We start from the raw sequence: 15,524 nt of genomic DNA on the forward strand, positions 1-15,524 counted from the left end.
TCTCTCTCTAGGGATGTGTCCCATGGGTGGGGTGGCGTGGTTTGTGGGGCGCTGAAGAAATCAGTCCCCTCCATCTCCTACCTCTGGAAAACGCCCAAGCCCTTGGAGAACTGCCGGCAACGCGACCGGGGGGGCCGGGACCCTCCTCTGTGTCCTCCTGTGGCCCAGTCCAAGGGGCCTGGGCCTGGCCGGGGCTGCATTGGACCCCGACCACCCTGGCGTGTGGACTCGCTAAAAATCGGCGATTAGATATTGGATTCCAGCTTCATTGAGGTCATTTCACTAATGAGTGCACCGGAAAGAGTTTCCTAATCCATCTGTGAGGGTGGCAACTGAAAGAGAATTTTAAAGCTGACAGAATAGGCGAGGAAAGGCATAGGAGATTTCCACACCCAGTAAGGAAGCCTTTCCCGAAATGGAAGAAAGAAACGAGCAAACAGAAACACCGGTAGCCCGCCAGGATCAGAGTCTGCCCCCGAGAGAAAGTACCCTGACCAGGTTCACCCGTGGGTGGGTGGCGAGCTAGCGGCATTCAGAAGAGCGAGGCCCGCAGTCTGTGCAGAAGACACCTGCACTCGGGTGTGTGTGGCGGCACGATTCACAAGCAGCTCCAGATGTTAAGCCAAGGAGAAGCCAGGGAGTTCCCAACGCCCCAGGTGTCCTCAGCCCACGACTGGCTGCTGGGGGAATGCGAAGCCCGGCTCCTTGTCTCAGAGCGGGACAACCAGGAGGTGTGACGTACACCCCGGGGTTCCCAGGAGGATCAGGCTGAAGCTGGGACTTGGCCTGAAAGTGTCCCCTCGCATGGCCACCCCCTTCCCCTTCCTGCTCCTCTACTCCTGGTGCCCCTCCATCCAGGGGCCAGACCTTAAAGAGTCACCCGCAAGAGAATCCTGGTCCCAAAGGGGCCTTCTGGGGGACCCGTGCTGAGAGAGGTTGTGGGCATGGCCCGCTGGGGCTCTGCCCGACCCAGGGCTGAGAGATGCAACCTCCCAGCTCTGGGTCCCTGCAGGGGAAGCGTTGGCAAGCACAGGGCCAGTCCTCCAAAGGCCCAGGTGCAGGGAGCCCAGGCCAAGCAGCCTGTGGAAGAAGCCACCCCGGGAAGACGACTGCAGGCCACGGCCCTTCCCACCTCCTCCTCCTCCTCCTCCTGCTCCTCCACCCCCCCGACCTCCCACCCCCCACCCCCGACATGGCGCAGGGCTCAGAGACACCTCAGACACTTGCTACCCAAAGTGCAAAGGGCATCAGTTGCTCCTCCAAACCCCCCCCTGCCCAACAGACCGCGTTGTCCAGCCAGCCCCCGGGCCTCCCTGGGGTGCCCAGCACAAAAGTGCAGACAACCACCGGACCCTCAATCTCAGTTTTCGGATGTTTTTGCCACTCTAAGGACCCGCAGGCCAGCTGGGCCTTCTGGCAGGACAGAGAGCCCCGGAATCCGACGTGGAGAGCTGGGTGTACGTCCCCACGAGGAGGCGGTCCCCACCTCCGCGGCTCTCCCCTTGCGGGGGGGGGGAAAGCAGCCACGGGGCCTCAGAGAAGACACCAGGCTGGGCGCCCGCCCCACAGTGGGGGCACGTCCCCCGCAGGCCACTTAGCGACGGCCGCCGGCCGGCGGACGGTTGGGTGGCGCGAGACGCTGCGGCCGCCCTGCTACCGGGTTCTTGGGAGGGCGTCCTGGAACCAGCGTCCACACCAAGCCCTTGGAAGGCCCAGGCGACGGAGGAGCCCCGTCAGGCAGGGGCCGAGGACGGTGACGGCCCGGGCGGGGAGGAGCGTGTCAGGCAGGGGCAGAGGACGGTGACAGGTGACAGGCCGGGCGGGAAGGAGTCAGTCAGGCAGGGGCCGAGGAGGAGACGGGCTGGGTAAGGGTTAGGGTTAGAGTCAGGGCACAAGTCACAATCGCAAAGACCTGGAAGCGACCCGAGTGCCCATCGACCCACGAGTGCGTAAATGAAATGTGGCGCGTGGACACCACGGAGTGCTATTCAGCTAGGAGGAGCAGCGGTGAGAGGGCACCTCTCGTGGTTCTCCTGGCCAGAGCTGGAACCCGTTCCAGTAAGCCAGGTAGCCCAAGAATGGACACACGAGCACCACGTGCTCGCGCTCACCAGCAAATGGGTACGAACCGATGGACACCTAAGTGGACACAGAGGAATCACCTTCATCGGGTGGGTGTCGGGCGGGTGGGGGGAGGGGATGGGCATACACCTCCATTAGGAATGGGGTGGGTGCGCACCGACTGGGGCATGGGCGCACTTGAGGCTCTGACCCGAGGGGGGAGGCTGGGAGAGGGCAACGTACCCGACCTTAACATTGGTACCCCCACAATACGCTGGAACGACATCAGAGGTAAATGAATAAGAACACAGGGGGGAGGGGGGCACGGGCAACACATGTCACCTTAATACTTGGACTCCCATCATCTGCTTGAAAAGAGAGAGAAAAGAAAATGCAATCATAGAGATAAGAGACACTTTTTAAAAATAATGAATCCGAAGAGAAAAGTAAAAGGAGGCCTGTGGAGCAGGTCTGGGTGTGACTCCGGATCCCCCAACATCAGGTGCCACCACCAAAGATTCCTACGTGTAGCCCATAGAACCCCAAAAGCAACGGGACGAGTTCTGGTCACATACTCCCTCAAAATGACATCCTGGCCTTCTTCTGGAACTCCCTCCCCTCTCAGACTCTCAAGGTTTCCTCCAGCGTGTCGGTTCCCACAGAGCAGACCTTTGGTCTGAGACCTGACAGTCCAGAAGCCACGCATGCTGCCGCGTGACGGCGGTGTCGCGGCTTGGGACAAGAGGAGGCCCCACGGTGCGGGCTGGGGCGCCAGGCACCGCGGCGGGCGCTGAGGGTGGGGGTGACCCCCACCCCGGGCCGCCGCCTCGCTCCCAGAGAGGGGACAGAACAAGAGGCAAAACAAAAAAAAAAAAAAAAGAAGAAGCCTAAGGCACCCGGTATTCCCAGGCGGTCTCCCATCCAAGTACTAACCAGGCCCGACCCTGCTTAGCTTCCGAGACCAGACGAGGTCGGGCGCGTTCAGGGTGGTGTGGCCCTAGACGGCGGAGGGCGCCCCTGCCCCGCTCATGAAGCCGAGCCTCTCTGCGCTTCCCCGCCGCCGCCTCCTCCCGCCCCAGGCCCCGCGCCGGCGCTGACCCGCGCCGGGCCGGGCCTGTTGAGTTCACCGGCCGGGTCCGGCGGGCTCCGAGGGACGGGGGTGACAGGCGGGGCGGGGCGGGCAGGGAGCGGTGGGCCGGGGTGGGGGGCTGTCTCTCTATACACACACACACACACACACACACACACACTCACACTCACACAAGATGCGCCTCCACGGCTGGACTCGCCAAGGTGGAGACCTTCCAGCCCCCTTCCTCTCCTCGCCTGGCCTCCTTCACCTACCCGCCCCCCACCCCCAGCTCGTGGCCGCCCCCGCCGCCGCCGATTGCGCACGCGCGGATCGCCCGCCCTTTGACCCCAGGCAGGGGCCGCCCTCCCTGACAACCCCTTTCAGCTGGGCCCCCCACCCTGTGGGTGGGCTGCCGCCTATTCCCCCGGGCCCGGGCTGGGGCACAGCGCATGGGGGAGGGGAGCGAGTGTAGGGGCGTCTCTCTCTCTCTCTAGGGATGTGTCCCATGGGTGGGGTGGCGTGGTTTGTGGGGCGCTGAAGAAATCAGTCCCCTCCATCTCCTACCTCTGGAAAACGCCCAAGCCCTTGGAGAACTGCCGGCAACGCGACCGGGGGGGCCGGGACCCTCCTCTGTGTCCTCCTGTGGCCCAGTCCAAGGGGCCTGGGCCTGGCCGGGGCTGCATTGGACCCCGACCACCCTGGCGTGTGGACTCGCTAAAAATCGGCGATTAGATATTGGATTCCAGCTTCATTGAGGTCATTTCACTAATGAGTGCACCGGAAAGAGTTTCCTAATCCATCTGTGAGGGTGGCAACTGAAAGAGAATTTTAAAGCTGACAGAATAGGCGAGGAAAGGCATAGGAGATTTCCACACCCAGTAAGGAAGCCTTTCCCGAAATGGAAGAAAGAAACGAGCAAACAGAAACACCGGTAGCCCGCCAGGATCAGAGTCTGCCCCCGAGAGAAAGTACCCTGACCAGGTTCACCCGTGGGTGGGTGGCGAGCTAGCGGCATTCAGAAGAGCGAGGCCCGCAGTCTGTGCAGAAGACACCTGCACTCGGGTGTGTGTGGCGGCACGATTCACAAGCAGCTCCAGATGTTAAGCCAAGGAGAAGCCAGGGAGTTCCCAACGCCCCAGGTGTCCTCAGCCCACGACTGGCTGCTGGGGGAATGCGAAGCCCGGCTCCTTGTCTCAGAGCGGGACAACCAGGAGGTGTGACGTACACCCCGGGGTTCCCAGGAGGATCAGGCTGAAGCTGGGACTTGGCCTGAAAGTGTCCCCTCGCATGGCCACCCCCTTCCCCTTCCTGCTCCTCTACTCCTGGTGCCCCTCCATCCAGGGGCCAGACCTTAAAGAGTCACCCGCAAGAGAATCCTGGTCCCAAAGGGGCCTTCTGGGGGACCCGTGCTGAGAGAGGTTGTGGGCATGGCCCGCTGGGGCTCTGCCCGACCCAGGGCTGAGAGATGCAACCTCCCAGCTCTGGGTCCCTGCAGGGGAAGCGTTGGCAAGCACAGGGCCAGTCCTCCAAAGGCCCAGGTGCAGGGAGCCCAGGCCAAGCAGCCTGTGGAAGAAGCCACCCCGGGAAGACGACTGCAGGCCACGGCCCTTCCCACCTCCTCCTCCTCCTCCTCCTGCTCCTCCACCCCCCCGACCTCCCACCCCCCACCCCCGACATGGCGCAGGGCTCAGAGACACCTCAGACACTTGCTACCCAAAGTGCAAAGGGCATCAGTTGCTCCTCCAAACCCCCCCCTGCCCAACAGACCGCGTTGTCCAGCCAGCCCCCGGGCCTCCCTGGGGTGCCCAGCACAAAAGTGCAGACAACCACCGGACCCTCAATCTCAGTTTTCGGATGTTTTTGCCACTCTAAGGACCCGCAGGCCAGCTGGGCCTTCTGGCAGGACAGAGAGCCCCGGAATCCGACGTGGAGAGCTGGGTGTACGTCCCCACGAGGAGGCGGTCCCCACCTCCGCGGCTCTCCCCTTGCGGGGGGGGGGGGAAAGCAGCCACGGGGCCTCAGAGAAGACACCAGGCTGGGCGCCCGCCCCACAGTGGGGGCACGTCCCCCGCAGGCCACTTAGCGACGGCCGCCGGCCGGCGGACGGTTGGGTGGCGCGAGACGCTGCGGCCGCCCTGCTACCGGGTTCTTGGGAGGGCGTCCTGGAACCAGCGTCCACACCAAGCCCTTGGAAGGCCCAGGCGACGGAGGAGCCCCGTCAGGCAGGGGCCGAGGACGGTGACGGCCCGGGCGGGGAGGAGCGTGTCAGGCAGGGGCAGAGGACGGTGACAGGTGACAGGCCGGGCGGGAAGGAGTCAGTCAGGCAGGGGCCGAGGAGGAGACGGGCTGGGTAAGGGTTAGGGTTAGAGTCAGGGCACAAGTCACAATCGCAAAGACCTGGAAGCGACCCGAGTGCCCATCGACCCACGAGTGCGTAAATGAAATGTGGCGCGTGGACACCACGGAGTGCTATTCAGCTAGGAGGAGCAGCGGTGAGAGGGCACCTCTCGTGGTTCTCCTGGCCAGAGCTGGAACCCGTTCCAGTAAGCCAGGTAGCCCAAGAATGGACACACGAGCACCACGTGCTCGCGCTCACCAGCAAATGGGTACGAACCGATGGACACCTAAGTGGACACAGAGGAATCACCTTCATCGGGTGGGTGTCGGGCGGGTGGGGGGAGGGGATGGGCATACACCTCCATTAGGAATGGGGTGGGTGCGCACCGACTGGGGCATGGGCGCACTTGAGGCTCTGACCCGAGGGGGGAGGCTGGGAGAGGGCAACGTACCCGACCTTAACATTGGTACCCCCACAATACGCTGGAACGACATCAGAGGTAAATGAATAAGAACACAGGGGGGAGGGGGGCACGGGCAACACATGTCACCTTAATACTTGGACTCCCATCATCTGCTTGAAAAGAGAGAGAAAAGAAAATGCAATCATAGAGATAAGAGACACTTTTTAAAAATAATGAATCCGAAGAGAAAAGTAAAAGGAGGCCTGTGGAGCAGGTCTGGGTGTGACTCCGGATCCCCCAACATCAGGTGCCACCACCAAAGATTCCTACGTGTAGCCCATAGAACCCCAAAAGCAACGGGACGAGTTCTGGTCACATACTCCCTCAAAATGACATCCTGGCCTTCTTCTGGAACTCCCTCCCCTCTCAGACTCTCAAGGTTTCCTCCAGCGTGTCGGTTCCCACAGAGCAGACCTTTGGTCTGAGACCTGACAGTCCAGAAGCCACGCATGCTGCCGCGTGACGGCGGTGTCGCGGCTTGGGACAAGAGGAGGCCCCACGGTGCGGGCTGGGGCGCCAGGCACCGCGGCGGGCGCTGAGGGTGGGGGTGACCCCCACCCCGGGCCGCCGCCTCGCTCCCAGAGAGGGGACAGAACAAGAGGCAAAACAAAAAAAAAAAAAAAAAGAAGAAGCCTAAGGCACCCGGTATTCCCAGGCGGTCTCCCATCCAAGTACTAACCAGGCCCGACCCTGCTTAGCTTCCGAGACCAGACGAGGTCGGGCGCGTTCAGGGTGGTGTGGCCCTAGACGGCGGAGGGCGCCCCTGCCCCGCTCATGAAGCCGAGCCTCTCTGCGCTTCCCCGCCGCCTCCTCCCGCCCCAGGCCCCGCGCCGGCGCTGACCCGCGCCGGGCCGGGCCTGTTGAGTTCACCGGCCGGGTCCGGCGGGCTCCGAGGGACGGGGGTGACAGGCGGGGCGGGGCGGGCAGGGAGCGGTGGGCCGGGGTGGGGGGCTGTCTCTCTATACACACACACACACACACACACACACACACTCACACTCACACAAGATGCGCCTCCACGGCTGGACTCGCCAAGGTGGAGACCTTCCAGCCCCCTTCCTCTCCTCGCCTGGCCTCCTTCACCTACCCGCCCCCCACCCCCAGCTCGTGGCCGCCCCCGCCGCCGCCGATTGCGCACGCGCGGATCGCCCGCCCTTTGACCCCAGGCAGGGGCCGCCCTCCCTGACAACCCCTTTCAGCTGGGCCCCCCACCCTGTGGGTGGGCTGCCGCCTATTCCCCCGGGCCCGGGCTGGGGCACAGCGCATGGGGGAGGGGAGCGAGTGTAGGGGCGTCTCTCTCTCTCTCTAGGGATGTGTCCCATGGGTGGGGTGGCGTGGTTTGTGGGGCGCTGAAGAAATCAGTCCCCTCCATCTCCTACCTCTGGAAAACGCCCAAGCCCTTGGAGAACTGCCGGCAACGCGACCGGGGGGGCCGGGACCCTCCTCTGTGTCCTCCTGTGGCCCAGTCCAAGGGGCCTGGGCCTGGCCGGGGCTGCATTGGACCCCGACCACCCTGGCGTGTGGACTCGCTAAAAATCGGCGATTAGATATTGGATTCCAGCTTCATTGAGGTCATTTCACTAATGAGTGCACCGGAAAGAGTTTCCTAATCCATCTGTGAGGGTGGCAACTGAAAGAGAATTTTAAAGCTGACAGAATAGGCGAGGAAAGGCATAGGAGATTTCCACACCCAGTAAGGAAGCCTTTCCCGAAATGGAAGAAAGAAACGAGCAAACAGAAACACCGGTAGCCCGCCAGGATCAGAGTCTGCCCCCGAGAGAAAGTACCCTGACCAGGTTCACCCGTGGGTGGGTGGCGAGCTAGCGGCATTCAGAAGAGCGAGGCCCGCAGTCTGTGCAGAAGACACCTGCACTCGGGTGTGTGTGGCGGCACGATTCACAAGCAGCTCCAGATGTTAAGCCAAGGAGAAGCCAGGGAGTTCCCAACGCCCCAGGTGTCCTCAGCCCACGACTGGCTGCTGGGGGAATGCGAAGCCCGGCTCCTTGTCTCAGAGCGGGACAACCAGGAGGTGTGACGTACACCCCGGGGTTCCCAGGAGGATCAGGCTGAAGCTGGGACTTGGCCTGAAAGTGTCCCCTCGCATGGCCACCCCCTTCCCCTTCCTGCTCCTCTACTCCTGGTGCCCCTCCATCCAGGGGCCAGACCTTAAAGAGTCACCCGCAAGAGAATCCTGGTCCCAAAGGGGCCTTCTGGGGGACCCGTGCTGAGAGAGGTTGTGGGCATGGCCCGCTGGGGCTCTGCCCGACCCAGGGCTGAGAGATGCAACCTCCCAGCTCTGGGTCCCTGCAGGGGAAGCGTTGGCAAGCACAGGGCCAGTCCTCCAAAGGCCCAGGTGCAGGGAGCCCAGGCCAAGCAGCCTGTGGAAGAAGCCACCCCGGGAAGACGACTGCAGGCCACGGCCCTTCCCACCTCCTCCTCCTCCTCCTCCTGCTCCTCCACCCCCCCGACCTCCCACCCCCCACCCCCGACATGGCGCAGGGCTCAGAGACACCTCAGACACTTGCTACCCAAAGTGCAAAGGGCATCAGTTGCTCCTCCAAACCCCCCCCTGCCCAACAGACCGCGTTGTCCAGCCAGCCCCCGGGCCTCCCTGGGGTGCCCAGCACAAAAGTGCAGACAACCACCGGACCCTCAATCTCAGTTTTCGGATGTTTTTGCCACTCTAAGGACCCGCAGGCCAGCTGGGCCTTCTGGCAGGACAGAGAGCCCCGGAATCCGACGTGGAGAGCTGGGTGTACGTCCCCACGAGGAGGCGGTCCCCACCTCCGCGGCTCTCCCCTTGCGGGGGGGGGGAAAGCAGCCACGGGGCCTCAGAGAAGACACCAGGCTGGGCGCCCGCCCCACAGTGGGGGCACGTCCCCCGCAGGCCACTTAGCGACGGCCGCCGGCCGGCGGACGGTTGGGTGGCGCGAGACGCTGCGGCCGCCCTGCTACCGGGTTCTTGGGAGGGCGTCCTGGAACCAGCGTCCACACCAAGCCCTTGGAAGGCCCAGGCGACGGAGGAGCCCCGTCAGGCAGGGGCCGAGGACGGTGACGGCCCGGGCGGGGAGGAGCGTGTCAGGCAGGGGCAGAGGACGGTGACAGGTGACAGGCCGGGCGGGAAGGAGTCAGTCAGGCAGGGGCCGAGGAGGAGACGGGCTGGGTAAGGGTTAGGGTTAGAGTCAGGGCACAAGTCACAATCGCAAAGACCTGGAAGCGACCCGAGTGCCCATCGACCCACGAGTGCGTAAATGAAATGTGGCGCGTGGACACCACGGAGTGCTATTCAGCTAGGAGGAGCAGCGGTGAGAGGGCACCTCTCGTGGTTCTCCTGGCCAGAGCTGGAACCCGTTCCAGTAAGCCAGGTAGCCCAAGAATGGACACACGAGCACCACGTGCTCGCGCTCACCAGCAAATGGGTACGAACCGATGGACACCTAAGTGGACACAGAGGAATCACCTTCATCGGGTGGGTGTCGGGCGGGTGGGGGGAGGGGATGGGCATACACCTCCATTAGGAATGGGGTGGGTGCGCACCGACTGGGGCATGGGCGCACTTGAGGCTCTGACCCGAGGGGGGAGGCTGGGAGAGGGCAACGTACCCGACCTTAACATTGGTACCCCCACAATACGCTGGAACGACATCAGAGGTAAATGAATAAGAACACAGGGGGGAGGGGGGCACGGGCAACACATGTCACCTTAATACTTGGACTCCCATCATCTGCTTGAAAAGAGAGAGAAAAGAAAATGCAATCATAGAGATAAGAGACACTTTTTAAAAATAATGAATCCGAAGAGAAAAGTAAAAGGAGGCCTGTGGAGCAGGTCTGGGTGTGACTCCGGATCCCCCAACATCAGGTGCCACCACCAAAGATTCCTACGTGTAGCCCATAGAACCCCAAAAGCAACGGGACGAGTTCTGGTCACATACTCCCTCAAAATGACATCCTGGCCTTCTTCTGGAACTCCCTCCCCTCTCAGACTCTCAAGGTTTCCTCCAGCGTGTCGGTTCCCACAGAGCAGACCTTTGGTCTGAGACCTGACAGTCCAGAAGCCACGCATGCTGCCGCGTGACGGCGGTGTCGCGGCTTGGGACAAGAGGAGGCCCCACGGTGCGGGCTGGGGCGCCAGGCACCGCGGCGGGCGCTGAGGGTGGGGGTGACCCCCACCCCGGGCCGCCGCCTCGCTCCCAGAGAGGGGACAGAACAAGAGGCAAAACAAAAAAAAAAAAAAAAGAAGAAGCCTAAGGCACCCGGTATTCCCAGGCGGTCTCCCATCCAAGTACTAACCAGGCCCGACCCTGCTTAGCTTCCGAGACCAGACGAGGTCGGGCGCGTTCAGGGTGGTGTGGCCCTAGACGGCGGAGGGCGCCCCTGCCCCGCTCATGAAGCCGAGCCTCTCTGCGCTTCCCCGCCGCCGCCTCCTCCCGCCCCAGGCCCCGCGCCGGCGCTGACCCGCGCCGGGCCGGGCCTGTTGAGTTCACCGGCCGGGTCCGGCGGGCTCCGAGGGACGGGGGTGACAGGCGGGGCGGGGCGGGCAGGGAGCGGTGGGCCGGGGTGGGGGGCTGTCTCTCTATACACACACACACACACACACACACACACACTCACACTCACACAAGATGCGCCTCCACGGCTGGACTCGCCAAGGTGGAGACCTTCCAGCCCCCTTCCTCTCCTCGCCTGGCCTCCTTCACCTACCCGCCCCCCACCCCCAGCTCGTGGCCGCCCCCGCCGCCGCCGATTGCGCACGCGCGGATCGCCCGCCCTTTGACCCCAGGCAGGGGCCGCCCTCCCTGACAACCCCTTTCAGCTGGGCCCCCCACCCTGTGGGTGGGCTGCCGCCTATTCCCCCGGGCCCGGGCTGGGGCACAGCGCATGGGGGAGGGGAGCGAGTGTAGGGGCGTCTCTCTCTCTCTCTAGGGATGTGTCCCATGGGTGGGGTGGCGTGGTTTGTGGGGCGCTGAAGAAATCAGTCCCCTCCATCTCCTACCTCTGGAAAACGCCCAAGCCCTTGGAGAACTGCCGGCAACGCGACCGGGGGGGCCGGGACCCTCCTCTGTGTCCTCCTGTGGCCCAGTCCAAGGGGCCTGGGCCTGGCCGGGGCTGCATTGGACCCCGACCACCCTGGCGTGTGGACTCGCTAAAAATCGGCGATTAGATATTGGATTCCAGCTTCATTGAGGTCATTTCACTAATGAGTGCACCGGAAAGAGTTTCCTAATCCATCTGTGAGGGTGGCAACTGAAAGAGAATTTTAAAGCTGACAGAATAGGCGAGGAAAGGCATAGGAGATTTCCACACCCAGTAAGGAAGCCTTTCCCGAAATGGAAGAAAGAAACGAGCAAACAGAAACACCGGTAGCCCGCCAGGATCAGAGTCTGCCCCCGAGAGAAAGTACCCTGACCAGGTTCACCCGTGGGTGGGTGGCGAGCTAGCGGCATTCAGAAGAGCGAGGCCCGCAGTCTGTGCAGAAGACACCTGCACTCGGGTGTGTGTGGCGGCACGATTCACAAGCAGCTCCAGATGTTAAGCCAAGGAGAAGCCAGGGAGTTCCCAACGCCCCAGGTGTCCTCAGCCCACGACTGGCTGCTGGGGGAATGCGAAGCCCGGCTCCTTGTCTCAGAGCGGGACAACCAGGAGGTGTGACGTACACCCCGGGGTTCCCAGGAGGATCAGGCTGAAGCTGGGACTTGGCCTGAAAGTGTCCCCTCGCATGGCCACCCCCTTCCCCTTCCTGCTCCTCTACTCCTGGTGCCCCTCCATCCAGGGGCCAGACCTTAAAGAGTCACCCGCAAGAGAATCCTGGTCCCAAAGGGGCCTTCTGGGGGACCCGTGCTGAGAGAGGTTGTGGGCATGGCCCGCTGGGGCTCTGCCCGACCCAGGGCTGAGAGATGCAACCTCCCAGCTCTGGGTCCCTGCAGGGGAAGCGTTGGCAAGCACAGGGCCAGTCCTCCAAAGGCCCAGGTGCAGGGAGCCCAGGCCAAGCAGCCTGTGGAAGAAGCCACCCCGGGAAGACGACTGCAGGCCACGGCCCTTCCCACCTCCTCCTCCTCCTCCTCCTGCTCCTCCACCCCCCCGACCTCCCACCCCCCACCCCCGACATGGCGCAGGGCTCAGAGACACCTCAGACACTTGCTACCCAAAGTGCAAAGGGCATCAGTTGCTCCTCCAAACCCCCCCCTGCCCAACAGACCGCGTTGTCCAGCCAGCCCCCGGGCCTCCCTGGGGTGCCCAGCACAAAAGTGCAGACAACCACCGGACCCTCAATCTCAGTTTTCGGATGTTTTTGCCACTCTAAGGACCCGCAGGCCAGCTGGGCCTTCTGGCAGGACAGAGAGCCCCGGAATCCGACGTGGAGAGCTGGGTGTACGTCCCCACGAGGAGGCGGTCCCCACCTCCGCGGCTCTCCCCTTGCGGGGGGGGGGAAAGCAGCCACGGGGCCTCAGAGAAGACACCAGGCTGGGCGCCCGCCCCACAGTGGGGGCACGTCCCCCGCAGGCCACTTAGCGACGGCCGCCGGCCGGCGGACGGTTGGGTGGCGCGAGACGCTGCGGCCGCCCTGCTACCGGGTTCTTGGGAGGGCGTCCTGGAACCAGCGTCCACACCAAGCCCTTGGAAGGCCCAGGCGACGGAGGAGCCCCGTCAGGCAGGGGCCGAGGACGGTGACGGCCCGGGCGGGGAGGAGCGTGTCAGGCAGGGGCAGAGGACGGTGACAGGTGACAGGCCGGGCGGGAAGGAGTCAGTCAGGCAGGGGCCGAGGAGGAGACGGGCTGGGTAAGGGTTAGGGTTAGAGTCAGGGCACAAGTCACAATCGCAAAGACCTGGAAGCGACCCGAGTGCCCATCGACCCACGAGTGCGTAAATGAAATGTGGCGCGTGGACACCACGGAGTGCTATTCAGCTAGGAGGAGCAGCGGTGAGAGGGCACCTCTCGTGGTTCTCCTGGCCAGAGCTGGAACCCGTTCCAGTAAGCCAGGTAGCCCAAGAATGGACACACGAGCACCACGTGCTCGCGCTCACCAGCAAATGGGTACGAACCGATGGACACCTAAGTGGACACAGAGGAATCACCTTCATCGGGTGGGTGTCGGGCGGGTGGGGGGAGGGGATGGGCATACACCTCCATTAGGAATGGGGTGGGTGCGCACCGACTGGGGCATGGGCGCACTTGAGGCTCTGACCCGAGGGGGGAGGCTGGGAGAGGGCAACGTACCCGACCTTAACATTGGTACCCCCACAATACGCTGGAACGACATCAGAGGTAAATGAATAAGAACACAGGGGGGAGGGGGGCACGGGCAACACATGTCACCTTAATACTTGGACTCCCATCATCTGCTTGAAAAGAGAGAGAAAAGAAAATGCAATCATAGAGATAAGAGACACTTTTTAAAAATAATGAATCCGAAGAGAAAAGTAAAAGGAGGCCTGTGGAGCAGGTCTGGGTGTGACTCCGGATCCCCCAACATCAGGTGCCACCACCAAAGATTCCTACGTGTAGCCCATAGAACCCCAAAAGCAACGGGACGAGTTCTGGTCACATACTCCCTCAAAATGACATCCTGGCCTTCTTCTGGAACTCCCTCCCCTCTCAGACTCTCAAGGTTTCCTCCAGCGTGTCGGTTCCCACAGAGCAGACCTTTGGTCTGAGACCTGACAGTCCAGAAGCCACGCATGCTGCCGCGTGACGGCGGTGTCGCGGCTTGGGACAAGAGGAGGCCCCACGGTGCGGGCTGGGGCGCCAGGCACCGCGGCGGGCGCTGAGGGTGGGGGTGACCCCCACCCCGGGCCGCCGCCTCGCTCCCAGAGAGGGGACAGAACAAGAGGCAAAACAAAAAAAAAAAAAAAAGAAGAAGCCTAAGGCACCCGGTATTCCCAGGCGGTCTCCCATCCAAGTACTAACCAGGCCCGACCCTGCTTAGCTTCCGAGACCAGACGAGGTCGGGCGCGTTCAGGGTGGTGTGGCCCTAGACGGCGGAGGGCGCCCCTGCCCCGCTCATGAAGCCGAGCCTCTCTGCGCTTCCCCGCCGCCGCCTCCTCCCGCCCCAGGCCCCGCGCCGGCGCTGACCCGCGCCGGGCCGGGCCTGTTGAGTTCACCGGCCGGGTCCGGCGGGCTCCGAGGGACGGGGGTGACAGGCGGGGCGGGGCGGGCAGGGAGCGGTGGGCCGGGGTGGGGGGCTGTCTCTCTATACACACACACACACACACACACACACACACTCACACTCACACAAGATGCGCCTCCACGGCTGGACTCGCCAAGGTGGAGACCTTCCAGCCCCCTTCCTCTCCTCGCCTGGCCTCCTTCACCTACCCGCCCCCCACCCCCAGCTCGTGGCCGCCCCCGCCGCCGCCGATTGCGCACGCGCGGATCGCCCGCCCTTTGACCCCAGGCAGGGGCCGCCCTCCCTGACAACCCCTTTCAGCTGGGCCCCCCACCCTGTGGGTGGGCTGCCGCCTATTCCCCCGGGCCCGGGCTGGGGCACAGCGCATGGGGGAGGGGAGCGAGTGTAGGGGCGTCTCTCTCTCTCTCTAGGGATGTGTCCCATGGGTGGGGTGGCGTGGTTTGTGGGGCGCTGAAGAAATCAGTCCCCTCCATCTCCTACCTCTGGAAAACGCCCAAGCCCTTGGAGAACTGCCGGCAACGCGACCGGGGGGGCCGGGACCCTCCTCTGTGTCCTCCTGTGGCCCAGTCCAAGGGGCCTGGGCCTGGCCGGGGCTGCATTGGACCCCGACCACCCTGGCGTGTGGACTCGCTAAAAATCGGCGATTAGATATTGGATTCCAGCTTCATTGAGGTCATTTCACTAATGAGTGCACCGGAAAGAGTTTCCTAATCCATCTGTGAGGGTGGCAACTGAAAGAGAATTTTAAAGCTGACAGAATAGGCGAGGAAAGGCATAGGAGATTTCCACACCCAGTAAGGAAGCCTTTCCCGAAATGGAAGAAAGAAACGAGCAAACAGAAACACCGGTAGCCCGCCAGGATCAGAGTCTGCCCCCGAGAGAAAGTACCCTGACCAGGTTCACCCGTGGGTGGGTGGCGAGCTAGCGGCATTCAGAAGAGCGAGGCCCGCAGTCTGTGCAGAAGACACCTGCACTCGGGTGTGTGTGGCGGCACGATTCACAAGCAGCTCCAGATGTTAAGCCAAGGAGAAGCCAGGGAGTTCCCAACGCCCCAGGTGTCCTCAGCCCACGACTGGCTGCTGGGGGAATGCGAAGCCCGGCTCCTTGTCTCAGAGCGGGACAACCAGGAGGTGTGACGTACACCCCGGGGTTCCCAGGAGGATCAGGCTGAAGCTGGGACTTGGCCTGAAAGTGTCCCCTCGCATGGCCACCCCCTTCCCCTTCCTGCTCCTCTACTCCTGGTGCCCCTCCATCCAGGGGCCAGACCTTAAAGAGTCACCCGCAAGAGAATCCTGGTCCCAAAGGGGCCTTCTGGGGGACCCGTGCTGAGAGAGGTTGTGGGCATGGCCCGCTGGGGCTCTGCCCGACCCAGGGCTGAGAGATGCAACCTCCCAGCTCTGGGTCCCTGCAGGGGAAGCGTTGGCAAGCACAGGGCCAGTCCTCCAAAGGCCCAGGTGCA

The 15,524-nt window shown here is 63.3% G+C and overlaps 4 non-coding genes across 4 annotated transcripts; all 4 read right to left on the reverse strand.

Moving 5' to 3' along the window:
* Nucleotides 1-2,945: 2,945 nt before the first annotated feature.
* On the reverse strand, nt 2,946-3,064 carry LOC142869300 (5S ribosomal RNA). The gene has a single exon (XR_012917993.1). It is a non-coding gene; the product is annotated as a 5S ribosomal RNA (ribosomal RNA).
* Nucleotides 3,065-6,564: 3,500 nt separating this feature from the next.
* Nucleotides 6,565-6,683, reverse strand: LOC142869301 (5S ribosomal RNA). The gene has a single exon (XR_012917994.1). It is a non-coding gene; the product is annotated as a 5S ribosomal RNA (ribosomal RNA).
* Nucleotides 6,684-10,177: 3,494 nt separating this feature from the next.
* On the reverse strand, nt 10,178-10,296 carry LOC142869302 (5S ribosomal RNA). Its single transcript, XR_012917995.1, has one exon. It is a non-coding gene; the product is annotated as a 5S ribosomal RNA (ribosomal RNA).
* Nucleotides 10,297-13,793: 3,497 nt separating this feature from the next.
* Nucleotides 13,794-13,912, reverse strand: LOC142869303 (5S ribosomal RNA). Its single transcript, XR_012917996.1, has one exon. It is a non-coding gene; the product is annotated as a 5S ribosomal RNA (ribosomal RNA).
* Between the last annotated feature and the right edge of the window lie 1,612 nt (nt 13,913-15,524).

Source organism: Microcebus murinus, unplaced genomic scaffold (assembly GCF_040939455.1).
Source record: "Microcebus murinus isolate Inina unplaced genomic scaffold, M.murinus_Inina_mat1.0 scaf068_hap2_Mmur4.0, whole genome shotgun sequence".
Classification (NCBI taxonomy): Eukaryota; Metazoa; Chordata; class Mammalia; order Primates; family Cheirogaleidae; genus Microcebus; species Microcebus murinus.